This window comes from Benincasa hispida, chromosome 1, assembly GCF_009727055.1.
Source record: "Benincasa hispida cultivar B227 chromosome 1, ASM972705v1, whole genome shotgun sequence".
Taxonomy (NCBI): domain Eukaryota; kingdom Viridiplantae; phylum Streptophyta; class Magnoliopsida; order Cucurbitales; family Cucurbitaceae; genus Benincasa; species Benincasa hispida.
In genome coordinates, this window is record NC_052349.1 from 84,717,645 (window position 1) to 84,737,767 (window position 20,123).

General features: G+C 34.6%; 1 pseudogene; it reads right to left on the reverse strand.

Annotated features, from left to right (window-relative positions):
- Positions 1-113: 113 nt before the first annotated feature.
- Positions 114-8,710, reverse strand: LOC120079782 (annotated as a pseudogene).
- Positions 8,711-20,123: the final 11,413 nt, after the last annotated feature.

Here is a 20,123-nt window from a genome sequence, read left to right on the forward strand (position 1 = left end):
GGAATGGTATGTAAGCTTCTGTTAAGAACCTGCACTCGACCACCTCTCTAACAGGCTTCACAATCAATAAACAGAAAGAAATCGAAGAGAAAAGAGCAAACAATAGACAGAAATAAAACCAATCTTCTTATTGAACTTTCCACTCTTAGTCAGCCACAATATCCAGACTTCTTCACACAAAAACAGAAGAAAATTAAATGGAAATACTCAGAACATAAAAGACTCAAGCAACCCAACTGCAGATTCGATAGATGCTGGGAGATCCCTCCATGAAGATTCCTCCTTTTATAAGTAAATACGATAGGAGGTTGTACTTAGAAAAAAACAAATTATTTGATGTAAATTTGAAAGGACGAACCATAATTTGTTGGGATATCCAGGAACCAACATCTTTGTGTAGCTTATTTCCAGAAGCATCTAGTTGATTTGCGTTTTTGGAAACAAGCTCTTGTCTATACCTTCAGCTACCACTATAACCATGTGTCCTTGTTTTCTTAGGCAATATTCAATATACTCGAACAGGCCACCCTCTCCTAGATAAAAGGGTGACTCTGGTATCGAACAACAATCGATGTCGCGACCAGCAAGAGTCGCATGCATGGCTATGAACCCTATGGAGTTTAAATTAAAGTAAAAATTAATTAAAAAAGAAAGCATTCAAAGTTAAAAATCTCACACCAACTAGTGATGAGTGATAAAGTGATGTTTCTTACCACTATTGCGTCCTATGAAACTTACAATATCAATATCATTCTGTTGGGTGAAAATTTAACTTTCAAAACTAGAGGGTATTAACTTTTTTGGTTGGAGAATCTTAATTTAGAAAATTTGGTGTTGGAAGTTTCCTTTATGTACTTCAACCTTGTGTTTTGGGTTTGGGCCCCAAACGGTACCCGTGTTTTGGAGGCCGTGAGGAGATAGGCCAATGTGGGTTCGGTGGACATCCCACACGCGCGCCGCCGCTGCTGTCCAGTCGAGCGAAGGAGTGTGTGTGTGATGATTATTTTTAATAAAAAATATTATTATTATTATTATTATTATTATTATTATTATTATTAACCAAAAAAAGGAGGAAACGGTCCAATTCGTCCGCGCATTTCGTCTGCCCATCTGTATCGTCCATGCACGTTCTGTGGCGGAGCACTCTTCTCGCTCCTACAGTTCGACGTTGAAGGCCTATAAAAAGCGAGGCCTTCAGCAGTTCGTAATACATAATTCATTTTCTTCATTCCCCATTTCATTTTCCTCTCCTCCTCCATCTTACCTTTTCGAGCAGTGAGTTTAGAAAGGGTGTACGTTCTAGTCGGTAATGGTGCATTTCCAATCGGTTTTCATTTGGCTGTTTTATCTTGGGGACGGCATGACAATTTTCAGATCTGCTTGCACACTTGGGCAGAGCCGCGAAATGTCTTAAAGAGAGCGAACTCCGCGACTCAGCCTATAACGAATTTCTGTTTTGTAGGTTTTGCTCTTCGCTTGACCGCTGTGCCTTGACGGTTTACTATTCGACGTTCTGAGGGCCCTGTCGTTTTCCAACAATTTTAAGACGTTGCCACATCATCAACGACCCCCAGTAGCAATAATGATGTTATGATATCTGACCTCAACCGTCCATTCCGGTTCGAAGGAGCGAACTTCAAACGGTGGAAACAAAAGATGTTCTTCTTCACCGTCAAGAAAGTTACCGAAGGTTATACCAGCGCTAAACCGATCGTCCCTTTAGAAGAACCAACTGAACAATAGATAAAAGAAGCTGCTGACTGGAAGGAGAAAGACTTTCTATGTAAGAATTTCATTTTAAATGGTTTGACTGGTGATCTGTATGAATACTATAGTACAATGAAGACGGTGAAGGAGGTCTGAGATGCCCTGCAAAAGAAGTATGACACCGAGGAGGCCGGGTCGAAGAAATATACGGTTAGCCGTTATCTCAAGTTCCAAATGACGGATGACAAATCCATGGAGGCCCAATCCCCTGAACTCCAGAAGATAGCTCATGAGATAATTACTGAAGGTATGCCTCTAGACGAACAATTCTAAGTTACTGTTATGATTGATAAACTGCCCCCTTTGTGGAAGGACTTTAAGAACATTTTGAGGCATAAGACCAAGGAGTTTTCCTTAGAGAGTCTTATAACCCGGCTAAGGATCAAGGAGGAAGCCCGGAAGTAGGACCAGAGGGAGGAGTTGAACACAATACCTGGGAAACCCGCCTCTGCCGTGGTAAAACCTGACAAAAAATCTAAGGGGACAAAGAGGAAAGGTCAGAATCATGGCTCCAACAACCAGAACCAACAGAAAAAACNCTCTGCCGTGGTAAAACCTGACAAAAAATCTAAGGGGACAAAGAGGAAAGGTCAGAATCATGGCTCCAACAACCAGAACCAACAGAAAAAACAGAAGCCCCCTTCAGGAGAAACGATACAATTCCTCTGCTTTAATTGTAATAAACCTGGGCACATCTCGGAACTGTAGGAACAGGCGTCATAATGCTGATCAGGCGAACCTGACAGAAGAATCGTTAGTCGCCATGATCACAGAAGTAAATATGATCGGTGGTTGTGAAGGGTGGGGATAGACACTGACGCAACGAGCCATGTTTGTCACGACCTTAGTCTATTTAAAAATTATGCTGAAACTAAGGATAAGAATATTCTATTGGGAGATCACCACTCCATGAAAGTTATTGGAACCGGTGAGGTGGAACTGAAGTTTACCTCTGAGAAAACCCTCACGTTGAAGGACGTTCTGCATACTCTGGAGATATGAAAGAATTTGGTTTCATGCTATCTCCTCAACAAAGTCGGGTTTACTCAAACTATAGGGGTAGACCTATATACCTTTACAAAAAAAAATAATGTATTTGTAGGGAAAGAGTATGCAACTGAGGGAATGTTCAAATTAAATCTAGACCTTAATAAAATGAAATCTTCTGTGTATGTGCTGTGTTCTATGAATATTTGGTATGCTAGACTCTGTCATGTGAATAAGAATTTAATTAGTAACATGATTAGGCTGGAAATGATACCTAAGTTATCAAAAAATGATTTTGATAAATGCGAGTATTGTAGTCAGGCTAAAATTACTAAAACTCCGTATAAATCTGTACTGAGGAATTCTGAGCCTCTAGATTTGATTCATTTTGATGTCTGTGAATTTGATGGCATATTGACTAGGAACAGTAAAAGATATTTCATTACTTTTATTGACGACTACTCTGATTTTACTTTTGTATACTTGCTGAAAAACAAAAGTGATGTTTTTGATACCTTCAAACTTTTTGTTTATGAAAAGAGAACCAGTTTAATAGAAATGTTAAAAGACTTTGTAGTGATAGGGGAACCGAGTACGATTCAGACAGTTTTAATGAATTCTTTAACTCACATGGAATAATACACGAAAAGACCGCACCTTATTCTCCTGAAATGAACGGAAAAGCCGAAAGGAAAAATAGTTATTTAGCTGAGCTAGTAGTTGCTATTTTACTTAGTTCAGGAGCCGTGTCTTATTGGTGGGGTGAAATCATCCTTACTGTGTGTTATGTCCTAAATAGAATCTCGAAATCTAAAAATAAAACTTCACCTTACAAAATTCTCAAGAATAAGAAACCAAACTTGTCCCACTTTAGAACATGGGGTTGTCTAGCCTTTGTAAAGATTCCTGACCCGAAAAGGAGAAAGTTGGCTAGTAGAGCTTACGAGTGTGTCTTTATAGGTTATGCCTTAAATAGTAAAGCCTACAGGTTCTATGATCTAGTGAACCAAGTGATCATTGAGTCAAATGATGTCGACTTCTTTGAAGATAGGTTTCCTTTTAAATCAAGGAATAGTGGGGGCTCTGGATCAAGTGGTATAACTCTAGTTAGAAATCCTAACCCTAGAGAGGAAATTGAAAGAAGCAAAAGCGCTAGAACCGCCAAAGATTTCAAAAATGACTTCCTAGCCTACAATGTAGAAGAAGACCCTAAAGATCTAAGAGCTGCCCTGTCCTCAGTAGATGCCAACCTATGGCAAGAAACTATAAATGATGAGATGGACTCACTTGAGTCAAATAGGACTTGACACTTAGTAGATCTACCCTCAGGATGTAAGGCAATAGGGTGCAAATGGATCTTAAGGAGGAAACTTAGACTTGATGGGACTGTCGACAAATTTAAAGTCAGGTTAGTAGCGAAGGGCTTTAGACAGAGAGAAAGTGTAGATTTCTTTGACACCTTCTCCCCTATCACTAGAATTACCTCTATCCGTGTCCTGTTCTCTCTCCTGCCTTTTATAACCTCGTAGTACATCAGTTAGATGTAAAAACCACTTTTCTAAACGGTGAACTTGAAGAAGAGATTTACATGGAACAACCCGAGGGTTTTGTTGTCTATGGTCAAGAAAATATGGTGTGTAAATTAGAAAAATCTCTCTATGGACTAAAACAAGCTCCTAAGCAATGGTATGAAAAATTTGACAACCTTATCCTATCTAAAGATTTCAAGGTTAATGAAAGTGACAAATGCATCTACCATAAGTTTGATAATAACCTCTGCACTATCTTGTGTTTATATGTAGATGATTTATTGATCTTTGGGTCGAACTTGCACGTCATAAATGATGTAAAATCAATATTGAGTGCGAATTTCGACATGAAAAACTTAGGAGAAGCTAGTGTAATCTTAGGCATAAAAGTAAATAGGTCTGAAAAGGGAATTTCTTTGGATCAATCTCACTATATAGAAAAGATTCTAAAGAAGAGTGTAAGCCAACCTGTCTTCCTTATGACCCTAGTGTCAAGTTGTTCAAGAACACTGGTGACAGTGTTAATCAATCTGAGTATGCGAGCATCATAGGCAGTCTTAGATACGCTGCCGACTGCACTAGGCCTGACATAGCTTATGCTGTAGGATTACTTTGCAGGTTTACAAGCAGACCTAGTAAAGAGCATTGGAATGCTATAGAAAGGGTCATGAGATAATTAAAGAAATTCCAAAACCTAGAATTACATTATCAAAAGTTTCCCGCTGTCCTAGAATGGTTCAACGATGCTGATTGGAACTCTCTTTCGGATGATTCAAAGGGTACAAGTGGCTATATTTTTAATATAGCTGGCGGAGCTGTCTCTTGGAAGTCCAAGAAACAGACTATTTTAGGCCAATCTACAATGGAGTCAGAAATGATAGCACTAGCGAAAGCTAGTGAAGAAGCAGGCTGGCTTAGAAGTCTACTATCAGAGATTCCCTTATGGGAAAAGCCAGCACCAGCCATATTGATCCATTGCGATAGTACTGCAGCAATCGCAAAAGTTCAAAACCGTTACTACAACGAAAAGAGATGTCAAATACGTCGTAAGCACAGTACTATTAGAGAGTTTCTCACTACTAGTGCAGTTAGAGGATCACATACGGACTGATGAAAATTTGGTAAATCCTTTGACGAAAGGACTGGCCAAAGAAAACATTTTCAGAACCTCAGAAAAGATGGGACTCATACCTATCGAAAGATGAATCACAGTGAGGAAAACCCAACCTGTAGACTAAAGATCCCAAGAAACAAGTTCAACAGATAATAACTGATCACAAGTGATATATAGTGAATCATGTTAAACCAAACACAGAGTTCCATTCCTATGACTTAAAGTCTGAGCATGATATCCTGAAGCGTAAGAAAGGTTGAACTCAGTTCTTAATGAGATCTATACTTGATGACAAGTGGGGTACTTAATTACAAGAGTACCCTTGATAGACTCACCTGTGTGAATGTGGAAGTGAGGGTCGCTTCCTATGGAGTTTTTAGGCAAACTCTTTAAAGCATTCACTAAACCGGGATTCACGTGTTAGGTCTTAAAAGCACGGGCTTTTGCACTACACCCTAATAACATTCTGTATGAGATACTATTAGAGATAGAGTTCAAAACCAAGGGTTACTCTAGTATATTCTGAATCATCTACACTATGTAAAGGTTCAAGTCATAAGACACCTTTGCTTATGCACAGTATTGTATAGATTGAAACTGCTTGATGAAAATCTTTCTTCTATTTTCTTTTTGTTTAAATTTCCAAGTGGTGGATTGTTGGGTGAAAATTTAACTTTCAAAACTAGAGGGAACCAACTTTTTTGGTTGGAGAATCCCACAATAGAAAATTTGGAGGGAGTGAAGAGATAGACCTATGTGGGTTTAGTGAACGTCCCACATGCGCGCCGTTGTCGCCGTCCGATCGGGCGAGGCGAGTGTGTGATGATTATTTTTAATAAAAAATATTATTTTATTTATTATTATTATTATTATTATTATTATTTTAACCGAAAAAGGGGGGAAACAGTCCGATTAGTCTGCGCGTTTCATCCGCCCATCCGTACCATCCGCACAGTGCTCTTCTCGCTCCCTACAGTTCAATGCTGAAGGCCTATAGAATCGTGAAACGTCTTAAAGAGAGCGAGCTCCGTAACTCAACCTATAATGAGTTTCTATTTTGCAGGTTTTGCTCTTCACTTGACTACCGTACCTTGACGGTTTACTGTTCGTCGTTCTAAGGGTCCTATCATTTTCCAACACATTCTCATTACTTTCAGCTTCAACGTGAGTAGCATTAATAGCATATTGAGCTTCTTCTACGTATCAAAACCAAATGACTTGTCTAAGACCTAAAAAAATCAGGAACATAATGCCCCAAGTTTTAAGAAATTCAAATGTGAATTTGATAATTTATGCATACAAATTAAAAAGGTTACAAAGTAAAAAGGAATTAACAGACAAGTTTATAGTATTTAATGGAATATCATTGTCAATCGTATTTGGAATTCCAACTACTGAAACTTTGAGACCACGCTTTCTAATTTCCTACAATGAATGAAAACCATAATTTATATGAGATCAAAAGCTACTTAATTTAGATAGTATTCTATCTATATTTAGCATAGTTTGTAGGTACCTCGTAAATGGGAATAGCTCATTTCTGAGTTCCATCCCTTCCAAGTATATAAACCTGGAAGCCAAAACGCAAAATTTAAGACCGACTAGGAAGAAGTGTTTACTATTAGATACACGTCGGTTTTCATCTCAAAATCAATTGATTATGAGAAGAGTAACCTACGTATCTTATAAAAGTTAGGAGGCCTTTTCATCTTTTCGACGTGGGATCCTCAACACTTCATAGACTTTGATACCATATTAAATTAACACGAGACTCATCTCAGCATCAATGGGTTACGAGAAGAATAACTTAAATATCTTGTAAAAATTGCGAGACCTAATTATCTTTTGTAAATGCAATCCTCAACATTTACAAGTTTTACATATAACTTTAAAAGTTTTGAGTCATGAAGTTTTTGAACTGCATATGATATGTGATACCTTGATTGATGCCTCTATCTTGAATGCTATCGACAATCTTAGACGTATTGTGACCACCTCTTGATATCCCAAGGATTGTGCCACCACGTTTATGAATATTCACCGACTTTGGTGTCAATGGAATGGTATTTTTAGTATAAAAACCTTTATACCCTCCCTGTAGAACAATCGAATTTATTTGGTTATAAAGTTAATGTCATTAATGATATTTAACTATGCAATTAGAATAGGATAAAGTTTGTAATCACCTCAATACCAACAACCTTATGGACAACATACGTGTGGTATAATTCACATACTATTTCTCTAATTACCGTGTTACGCGTTAGTTATCAACCAAAAATAACACAAGAAAAATACTTCAGCAGGTTTGGAGGTAAGGAGGGAAAAAAGAAAAGACACTAACTTTTTGGCGAGGTCCAAAATATCTCGTCCTTTGAGTTTCCTTTTCAACAACAATCTATTTGAAATAAAACCCCAAAATTAGAGCAGTTAGATCCTATAAAACAAACAACTATAAGGGTTGAAAGTATAAACTCAAAGTTTAGATACCAAATAGATAAAAATCTAAAAGTACAAATTGAAACTAAAGTCTGGGTTGTGTTTGGTAGTCAATTTGAATTTTGATTTTGAAAACTATTTTTTGATTATGTGATCAACCAATAATTTCATATAACTATTTAATAATAAATTTTATTATTAATTATTAATATTCTAATTAATGTTCCTTTATATTTAAAAAGACCCCTAAATTAACTCACCCCAAAACATGCATCCCAACAATATACTTTTCTTGAAGAGAAAAATTTGGGTGCTCATATGGTTGCGGTCCGAGGAATTGCCTAATAAGATTTTGCAATTGAATTATATTTTATTTTTTCTTTCTGCCTAAAAGAGAGAATGCAGCCTACCCCTAATCATTATCCTTTCTCAAACCATGACTTAGAATTCAAAAGCTGCACACCTAACACCCCTCAAAATACAACAAGATTTCAATTTCTACCGGAACAATCTTTCAAACAAGAGAGAAAAAGAAACTATCATAATCAAAATATGTTGGTTTATTCAATCTTTTTGTATAGTACATTAACGACCGCGGTTCCACAGCCAAAACAGGAATAGATAGAGTAGATTACCTTTAGATCATGACCGGAGAGATAATGGTTGAAGTGAGGAATGTCCAGAAGAAATCGGAAATCATGATCACCGTTAACGATCTCGTTCTTCGAATCAGAGGATGCCACAGAATCGTCGAACCAGTCCCACCTCCGACAATCGGTGATGTCACAGAAGCCAAAAACGGAAGAAGACGATGATTCCATGAAAGTAATATGCAACGAAGTTTCTCTCTGATTTTGGCGCTAAACCTAACCAAACTTCCACTCACTATTTATATGGAGGGTTGTGATCTTAATTATATGCTTTTTATTTTCCGCCAACTTTTTTTTTTTTTTTTTTTTTTTTTTTTTTTTTTAAATTATCTTTCCTATCTCTAAAATAAGATCATATCAGTGGGAATTTGGAAGATACATTAATATCGTTTTTAAGTTTAATAAAATATTTGATTATAAGATTTGAAATTTTGACTTGAAAGGTATATGTTTTAACAAGTTAGAATTTATTATCAGGTTGATATTACAGTATTAAATTTTTGTTGATATGCGGATTTTTTTCATTAACAATTTTAAATTTGACTAAATTACATAAAATATTGTTAAACTTTTGTATTAAAAAAAAACTATCTGACATGTAGATATTTTTTCATCAACCTTTTTTAAACTCTTTTTAAAATGTTTCTATAGATCCGATATCAACATTTTTATTATATCGTAAAAAAAATTAATAAAATTTTAAAACATACACAATAAAATGCCACTAGTATATATATAATATAAATAATTAACAGGTTGATTAACTTGTTTAAAAATATAAAATATTTATCATTAATTAATTAATTTTATAATTATTCTAGAATATTGGTCGACTTTTTACACATCTAGTCTTCATCCAAAATTCTTAAGGATTTATAAATAATAGTTTGGTAATAATTTTGAAATATTTATTAAAGGTGAAAGATAATATTGTGTCACTTTTGAAATTACATAAACATTTTTTTTCATCAAATGTGGGCAGTTCTTGCCATCTACCCTACTATAATATTTTGGAATTTTGTATATATGACCTAAAAATTTATAGAAAAATGAAATTACTTTTTTTTAAAGCAAAACTTTCTAGCATTTTTTTTTTTTGGCATTGTCCAATTATTTTATTTTATTTGCTTTTATATTTCTTGTCATGTGTTTTATCTCTCGTTCCTTCATGCGTCTATATTATCACTCATTTTTTAGTTTCTCTCCACTTTAACGATCTATTTGAAACTAATTTAAGTACACTCATTTCAAATCATTCTCGCTTCCAAAGAGGAAAAAAAATTTAAAATCTTTTCTCGGGTTTAAAAGTAATTTCTTGAACATAACTACGCTAATGAAATTGACATAATTGTCAGAAGCAGCACAAAAAGGTTTTAATCTTTCACAAATAGCATATTTTTTTGGCCAACTGTGTTTAATTGCACGTCCTAGTACTATCTCAAAAGGATCGATACTGAAATTAAAATAAAACTTTTATAAGTGGCACATTTGAACCATCAATGTTATGTTTGGTGAAAATCTCGCCTAGAATAATAATAAAGGATGATGAGGATCAAGATAAGATTTATGGAATAAACGTTTTTGAGATTTACTAATTGAATACTAGTGTGTTGTACGTATTGTATAAAGTTTAAAAAAAAACTTAATTATATAAATTTAATAATATAACTTTAATCTATGAATAAGAGAGTTTTATTTTTTAGGTAAAAACATTTATAAAAATTTAATAGTTATTTTAGTTAAGTATAAATATGTATGATAAAAAAAAAAATATAAATTAAACATGTATAAAAAATATGAACTAAAATATTATGTACTACCTTTTTTAAAAAAAAATTGTGATAATTATCATCATATTATTAAAAAAAAACTATTTTATTTTAATCAAATGATTTTATTATCTTCCTGATTTCGAACATCAATATGAACAAAAAATTATTATTCTTATTATTATTTTTAAATTCATGCTTAGTTGGTTAAAAATGTACTCGATAAATGTATTTTATATGCTTTTATACTTTTTTTTTAAAAAAATTGTGATAATTGTCTCTTAATTAATTTTTTTTTTATATTTTTAATTTTGATGGTTTGCTTATCTTCTCAATTTCAAACTTTGATCTAAATCAAGATTTTCTTTTTAATTTAGTGATAATCCTTTATTATTTCTTATTGGATAATTTGATTACCTTCATACTTTTAAACTTTAAATTGAATCAAAATAATAATTAAAAAAATCGTGAAAATAATTGCTTATTTAGTTCTTTTTAATGATTTGATTATCTTGTTAATTTCAAACTTTGATTTAAATCAAGTTTTTTTTTTTAAAAAAAAATCATGATAATTTTTTTCTTATTTAATAAAAAAACATTTTTTTATTGGATGATTTGATTAGCTTCCTAATTCTAAACTTTAAATTACACTAATTTTTTTTTTTTTTGGATTGGTTGATTTGATTATTTTCTTTATTTTATACTTTAATTTAAACCAAAGTATTATTCTTTTCTTTGTATCTTATCTATGTTCAAAATTTTTAATTTATTTGGATGATGTGATTATCTTTTTAATTTCAAGTTTTAATTAAAATAAAATAGAGAAAAATATATTTTTGGTCTTTATGTTTTTAGTCTAGTTTCTATTTAGTCTCTAAGTTTCAAAATGTTACACATTTAGTCCTTAAGTTTTGAGTTTGGTTTCAATTTAGTCTTTAAATTTCAAAATGCTACAATTTGACCTTTGACATTTGAGTTTTAGTTCAGTTTGATCCATATATCTCAAAATTTATATTTTTAACCTCAATCTAATACTAAATTTTTGTCTTTTAAGTTAATTTAGGTTAATAAATTAAAAATCATTAAAAAATATTGTAATTAATTAAATTTTACTATTTTTATCACTTTAAGTTTAAAATTTTAGTTAATAAATATTTTAAATTAATTAATAGAAAGTGACGTCAATTATTAAAAGTGAGTATTTAATGAAAAATCTTGAAACAAGATCAAATTGAAACAAAAAATAAAATCAAAGATAAAATTGTAACATTTTGAAACTTAGGAACTAAATTGAAAATGAAAGTCAAAACTTAAAAACTAAATGTATAACATTTTAAAACTTAAAGACCAAATAAAAACTAAAGCCAAAACCTAGAGATCATTATTTCCAATAAAAAATTATTATTTTCTATTTTTTATAATATTTCATAATGATTCTTTCTCAAAAATTAATTAAAATAAAATATCATTATTTTTTTTTTTTTATAAAATTTCATAATGATTCTTTCTACAACTTGATTTTATTATCTCCTAATTTTGAAATCTTAAAAACTTAACCTCTTTTGATCTGCAAGATTTTCTTCTTGATTTTAAACTTTATTTAAGAAATTAATGAATTGGTGTGTAAAAAGTTACAACAAATTTGATTAGAGAGAGAGAAAAAAAACAAAAGCATATAAAAATTAGTAAAATTTATTATAAACCTCTAAATTCATTGGTGCACATTTACAAAAAATTAAAAAATGAAAAAAAAACTATAAAAGCATAAAGACAAATACTCTTTTCTCTGTCACTTTGTCGACCTCTAAATTACTTGAAGTTTGAGAAATTTCTTGAACCTCAAAACTAGATTTTTTTTACCTTCTTCAATATGCGAGAATTAGTAAGTGATTCTGTGTGTATTGAAAAAAACTACAAAAGCATATAAAATAGTCACATTAGATCACTCAATATGTTTTTACAAAATTGAAAAGTTAAAAAATATTGCAAAAGGACATATTAAAAAAAAAGTGATATCTTCTTAGAGAAGATAGAAGAGATAATTGAAACTAAGAAATTGAATGAAAAGAAACGTTGGAAAAAATGTTGCTATTAACAAAATTAAAAAAAATAACTACAACAAAATTTCAATATATATATATTAAAAAAAAAAACAAAGAAGTTAGAGAGTCTGGATAAAAAAAAATTAAAAGAAAAATAAAAGAAATAGAGAGGAGATACATGATGGAAGATGAGATGTTGAATTTAGCTGTTTATATAGAAAATTTAGATATCAAATCATAGTTTTATTATTTTTTTTTTTTATAAAAAAAATCATTTATTTAATGTGAAATGGAGATCTTTAGAGGATAAAAGGTTTTTTTTTTTTTTTTTTTTTTTTATAATTTTTTTCCCTTTATTTAAGGTGAAATAGATATTAAAGGTAAAATATGATTTTTTTTAGAAAAAAGATTTTCATAAATAAGAGAGTTGAGGATAAAATATGATTTAAAAAATAAATCTTTTATTTAACATGAAATAGATGTGATTTTTTTTTTCCAGAAAATTCTTGAACAAGAGACTGAAGTAGAGATTATTAGAGATAAAATGTGATTTTTTTTTAATGATTTAAATATAAAATAACATTAAGACATCTTTGTGACTATCAATTAAAAGGGACAAAAGGAAAAATTTGTACAGATTGGTTAACAACTAATCATTAAAGCCAGGAGTATAATAGTCATATGCTTAAAAATGAGGGACAAAGTAAGAATGTAAAGATTCTCCCCATTTAACCTCTTTTATATATATATGTAGTAGAGATTATTTTGATTGTCTAGGTGAGATTTGGAAGTTTTTTTTAGAGATTTTATGAGTTTTTGAGTTTTTTTTTTTTTTTTTTTTTTTTTTTTTTTTTTTTTTTTTCTCGAAAGGTAGATATTCTTTCTCAAACTTATATATATATAGTGTCAACAATTAGAGACCAAATTAGGGGGAAAAAAAAAGAAAAAGAAAAAGAAAAAGAAAAAGAAAAAAAACCATCTATCAAAATTGTAAAAAATAACACTCAAAGTTTTCCATCTTTTCACATATAGCATCCTTTTCCACCTGTTATTTAATGATTGTATAAGTTAACCAATATTGACACCAAAACAAAAACCAAATACTATGTAGGTAACTCTTTTCAAATTTTCTATTCCTAATCCAAATCCCCAATTCATTCTTTGGATCCAACCTGACTTGGATTCCACTTAACAATTGACAAAAAAAAAAAAAAAAGTGTTATTCTTGAAAAGTGGAAAACTTTGAGCTATTTCTAACAATTCCTCTCATCTCTCCTAGGAGGAAAATTGACTAGAATGCAAGCATAATTGACGAAAAATTTCACTTCTTTTTTCTCTCCATTTTCATTCAATATCCATAGTAATCCTAACCGAGATTCTACTTAAAAACCCAAAAAGTTGTTAATTCAAATATTAAGTTTATATTTTTGACTTTATTGACTCGATAAGAATATATTGGGATGTAGAGAGACGAATTATCTAAATAATTGGCAACAAAAGGATGCTATTTGTAAATTTTCAAATATTTACTCTAATTTCTATTTCTACAATTATATGAATTTTCAAATTTCTAAATGAATTTATCAATTATAATTTTTCATATGGATCTCGAGTGCATTGTAAATTATAAATTTTGTAAAAGATGCAAATAAAAGGTTAAGATTTGAGAAAATATAAAGAATGTTAGTGTTAATCTGTGATTCCATATATATAAAATTTTATATTTTGTATGAGATACTTCAAATCGAGTTAGATTTGATATAAAATTTGAAAAGATTAGATCATATTTTGAAAAATGGGTAGAATCGATGTTAAGTGGTCGAAACTTCATCAAAAAATCCAAAACCATGGTTAGGAAAAGTGAATTTTTTTCGTAAATCTTGGGTCGATCTCGGATGAACCAATAAAAACTATTGTAAGAATTTAAAAAAAAAAAGTGAAAATGTGAGGAGGTTATGTCTGATCATTGATTCTCTCTCACCATTTCTCCGCGTCATCTCATGTAAAACCGCTTTCTCGTGGAGACCTTTCTCATAGCTCATCTCCTGCAGCTGGCTTCTAAATCCCAATTCTTCCATGCCGGTCATTCCAACTGCGTTCAATTATCCATTATGGGCCTCCATTCTCCGTACGTGTCTGGATCTTTCTGGTCTCGAAAGGTTCTCTAGTTTTTGTTCGTTGGTGATCCTCGTGTTATGTAAGAGTACATTTTTGTTGCAGTCATTCTCTTCATAGTTATTATCTAGTTTGTAATTCTGCTTTTCGGATATTGTGACAAATTGCACATTTGAATCGAAGTTGCTTCAATTTTAGCTTAAGGATGCGGCGAAGGTGAATCCGTACCCCTTGTTTATGTCTCTGGTTCAGAGGGTTTAGCCTCTTAACACTTCATGATGGTCGATGTCCATGGTTTTCTTTGAAAATTCACTTTAACAATTTGACATATTTTCCTGCTTTCCCCCCTCCCCACCACTTGCTATAGACTTGAAACCTGAAATTTTCTGGTATAGGATATGGTAATTTGGGTCCATTGTTCATATTGTATCTAGATTAATTATGCCATCATTGACCTTGGAACGTAGTTTGTTTTTCAAGTTCAGATTCAATATTTTGGAAACGCACGTTGACGAAAAAAGGTAAAGGAGGAGGACAGCAAAAGAATCTCCATTGACATCCTATTATGTAGACCAACATTTTTTTCTCTCCCTTGTATGCTAATACATCCATTTGACTGTTAGCAGAGTACCGAGTAATTTGGTAATTGAGCAGACTGATTGAAAATTGATCAACGACTTCTTCTGCCTTTGCCTACCTCAATTTTCTATTTAACTTCGACTATAGTTTATCTATACTTGTTTTGATTTTTATTCCTTCAAACATGAAGTCTACGTAGTAGGTTTATCTCTAATTTAGACCTTAAATTGAGCGACTTTGATAAATCATAAGGGATGAGTGGTACATGATTGCACATATACCTGCTAATCAATGGAGGACGTGCAAGTAATAAGTTATTTTCCTCCTTATTCCATGATTTACTTGAGAACATTCACCCTCGCCCCTAGAGATTTGGGATTGATTCTAATTAAAAAAGTTTATTAGTAACTGCTGAAAGTGCTGGAGGGATTAGACTGTCAGAAAGATTATTCTTCCAAATATGTGGACTTAAGGATATTAAGGATGCCAACACATAAAGTCTTGCTTATCTACCAAAAGAATAGGACTTACCAAAGGAATAGGTTGGTTACCACCAAATCTCTAACCATTTGTATTTGTTGAGTTATTTTTGCATTCCCAAATTAGGGATTCCATATTGTATAAATACATCACTTATGTACATTTCAAATACAAGAAATCATAAAGGAAAACTTGGCTTGCCACTGTCGTTTACCGCTTATCTCTTGAAGTTGTCATCTACCTCCTGCAGATGTTATCGTCTACCTCCTGCAGACGTTATCGTTTACCTTGTCTAAGTGCTGTCGTCCGCAGTGTGAGTCAAGCCATATCCTTCAACCTCTCATTTCTAATTTGGTATCAAAGCAAATAATGATCAACGTCAATCAAGGAAACCTGGGAGCCACCCTCGGCAAAACCAACTTCAGCGGCCCACCCTTCAACCAACTCCTCGATCAGATAACCTCCATTAAACTTGATCATAGAAATTTCCTCCTATGGAAAAACTTAGCGCTTCCAATCCTTCGAAGTTATCGACTTGAAGGACACCTGACCAGACAAAAAGTTTGTCCCCCATTGTTTTTGCAATCTGCAGTCGGTGAGAGCATATCGATTGGATTGACTGGAGTAGGAGCTGCTCCGCGCAGCACAGAAGGAAGTTCCGGCAGTGGTGCTTTCAGCTCGTCGACAGCACTTGAGGTAAATCCTCAATATGAAGCGTGGATGGCTGTAGATCAACTTCTCCTTGACTGGTTGTATAACTCCATGACACCAGAGGTTGCCATTCAAGTGATGGGATATGAATGTGCAAAGGATCTAGGGACCAACATTCAACAACTCTTTGGTGTTCAATCCAGGGCTGAAGAAGATTATCTGAGACATGTGTTTCAAACAACCAGAAAAGGTAATTTGAAAATGGAGGAGTACCTTCGAACTATGAAAATGAATGCTAACAATCTCGAGCAAGCTGGTAGTCCTGTGCCACCAAGAGCTCTTGTTTCACAGGTACTACTAGGACTTGATGAAGAATACAATGACATCGTGGCCACGATCCAAGGGAGAGTGGACATGTCGTGGCTTGATATGCAGTTAGAACTTCACTAGATGTCGTGGCTTGATATGCAGTTAGAACTTCACTAGCATGTCAACCAAAAAAACAAGTCCAATAGCAGCAATCAGTCTACTGGGAGAGGATAACAAGGTGGTGGTGGCCATGATAGAGGTCGAGGCAGGGGAAGAAACAACAACAAACCTATGTGTTAAGTCTGTGGGAAGGTGGGACACATAGCGTTCTACTGCTTCAACAGGTATAACAGAGATTTTATTCCTAATTTTCCTCAAAACAAGGGACAACCCTTCCCCAACAACCAGACCAAAAACACACAACCTCACCCAACAGCCCTAGCCACTGCTTATGGGAGTAACCCTTTCTGACAAGACAAGAAAACATGACTGATGCAAATTGGTATGCTGACAGTGGTGCCTCCAATCATGTTACCTCAGACTTCAACAATCTTGGCAATCTGACTGAATACTCAGGTACTGAAGCAGTCACTATAGCTAATGGTAATACTTTAGAAATTTCTCATGTTGGAACTGCATGTCTGTCTAGTGATACCTGCAATTTGAAACTGAATGATATGTTATGTGTGCCTGCCATAGCAAAAAAATTTTGTCAGTATATCTAAGCTAACAAAAGACAATAACGTGTTTATTAAATTTCACACGGATTACTGTCTTGTTAAGGACAAGGGTACGGGACAAACAGTAATGAAGGGAATGCTTAAAGATGGACGGTATCAGTTAGAGGGTGCAGAAATCAACTCGAAGTCAGTAGGAAACAGAGTACCATCGCAACCAGTGCACAAGAATAAAGATCTATCTGCTCTTAGCATATCTTTGAAGCATAGGGTGTCTAAGATTACATGGCATAGAAGGCTTGGCCATCCTTCGTAAAAAACACTAGAGTTTATTATCAAAAGCTGTAATCTCCCTATGTTATCTAATGAAGAGCTTAACTTTTGTGATTCTTGTAGCTATGGAAAATCATATTCTTTAGCCTTCCCTAACTCTAACTCAAGAGCATCTGCAACCTTTGAACTTATACACTCTGATTTGTGGGGTTCAGCTCCTCTCTTGTCAACAGATGGGCACAAATATTATGCTATCTTTGTTGATGATCACAGTAGGTACACATGGATCTATCCTCTGAGGTTAAAAAGTGAAACACTGGCAGCTTTTCAACACTTTCTCACCATGGTACAAACTCAGTTCAATACACTGATCAAGTCCCTACAGTCGGATAATGGCAGAGAATTTGTCAAGATACACAAAGTCTGTCATCAGCTTGGCATTGCTTCCAGATACACCTGTCCATATACGTCAGCATAAAATGGAAGGGCTGAGAGGAAGCACAGACACATAGTTGAGACGGGGCTAACCCTACTAGCCCAAGCACATCTTCCTTTACATCATTGGTGGGATGCATTCTTATACTCAACTCTGCTGATTAATGGCCTTCCTACCTCTGTCCTAAATGGACAGTCTCCAATGGAAGTGATGTTCAAAAAGAAGCTTAGGTTCGAGGAGCTTCGAATATTTGGGTGTGCATGTTTCCCCTACTTGAGACCGTACAATTCACATAAGTTGAGCTATCGCACAGAGAAGTGCATCTATCTCGGTCCGGCTGTGAATCACAAAGGCTACAAATGCCTCAACCCCAGGCAGGCTATTCATCTCTCGGCATGTTATGTTTGATGAAACGGACTTTCCTTGTTAGGTGTCTCCTTCAGCTTGCAGACCAGCCAAGCAAGCAGTTGCCGTCCACCTGGTTTCCTGGTTGCCTCTCAGGTCAGGTCACACCGCACAGTGACTCCATGCCCTCTACGTCCACAACCTCACTCTCACCAACTGTCAGAACAACCCACACCTAATCACCAGCTAATACCTCTACAGACAGCCCAGCCTTCCCACCTCCTTCCTCTGATCGTCTACCCACCGATTGTGTACCCGATGATTGTTTACCCTCTTCGTCTAGTGACTAGCCCACTGATCGTCTACCCACCAGTTGCTTACCCAGCAATCGCTCACCCAACAATCGTTCACTTATCGATAATTTACCCAGCGATCGTTTACCTACCACCCACTTACCCACCGATCGTGTACCCTCCGATTGTTTATCACCTGACTCGCCATTGCCTACCGCCCAACCCATCGATAGTTCACCTTCATTGACCCCTGCCCAGTCTTCACCCGATACTGTCCCACACCTTGTGCCCATGTTTACTCATCCTATGATTACCCAAGGAAAGGCAGGCATCTTCAAACCCAGAATACTGTCCTCCCAAACCCAAAAAGATTGGTCCCTAACCGAACCTACCCGAGTCAGTGATGCGCTCAAAACCACGTAGTGGAACAAAGCAATGAGTAATGAATTTCAAGCACTAATGAACAACCAGACTTGGACTTTGGTTCCCCCGTCACCGTCAATGAACGTTGTTGGCAATAAATGGGTATTTAGAATCAAACGGAGTCTTAATGGCTCCATTCTACGCTACAAGACACGCCTCGTAGCAAAAGGCTTCCATCAAAACCTGGGCATCGATTTCTTTGAGACATTTAGTCTAGTGGTCAAGGCATCCACCATCCGGATCGTCATTAGCCTTGTGGTATCCAAAGGGTGGTAGCTGAGACAGTTAGATTTCAGCAACGCCTTCCTTAATGGCGTCCTCAATGAAAAAGTTTACATGCACTAACCACAGGGATTTGTTGATCCTCAACTACCAAATCATGTCTGTCGCTACACAAGGCCATATATGGCCTCAAATAAGTGCCAAGGGCCTGGAACAACACACTGAAAATAGCACTATGTAGTTGGGGCTTTCAGAATGCTAAGTCTGATACATCTTTTTTCATATATCGGAGCACTTCTGCCTTGATACTCTTACTAGTATATGTTGATGATGTAATTATCACTGGCACCAATCAGCAGGCAATCAACAAGCTTGTAACAGCCTTGAACTCCAAATTTGCTCTAAAAGATCTTGGCCACCTCTATTACTTCCTTGGAGTCCAACTGCACAATGTCCCTAATGGAGTTCTACTGAATTAGGAAAAGTATGTCGAGGACCTACTTCACTGCCTTGACCTTAGAGATCTAAAACCGGCACCCTCTCCAAGTGTTCTAAACAAGCAACTCTCTATCTCCGATGACACTCCTCTTGACAATCCCTATATCTATCGAAGCACGATTGGCGCCTCCAGTACTTAACCACCACGAGACCTGACATTACATATGCGATTAATCATCTAAGCTAGTACTTAAAGCAACCTACGGACATTCACTGGCAAGCGGTGAAGAGAGTTCTAAGATATGTAAGTAGCACTCGACACTTTGGCCTCTATATTCAACATGATTCCGACCTCTCTGTTTCGGCCTTCTCCGATGTCGATTGGGCAGCCAACATAGACGATCGAAAATCAGTTGCTGCTTATTGCATCTTCCTTGGAGGTAATCTTGTCTCTTGGTCCTCAAAGAAACAATCGATTGTCGCCCGATCCAGCACAGAGTCTGAATATAGAGCGCTCACTCATGCCTCTGCAGAAATCATCTGGGTGCAACAACTACTGTTTGAGATTGGTGTCAAACATAAGTC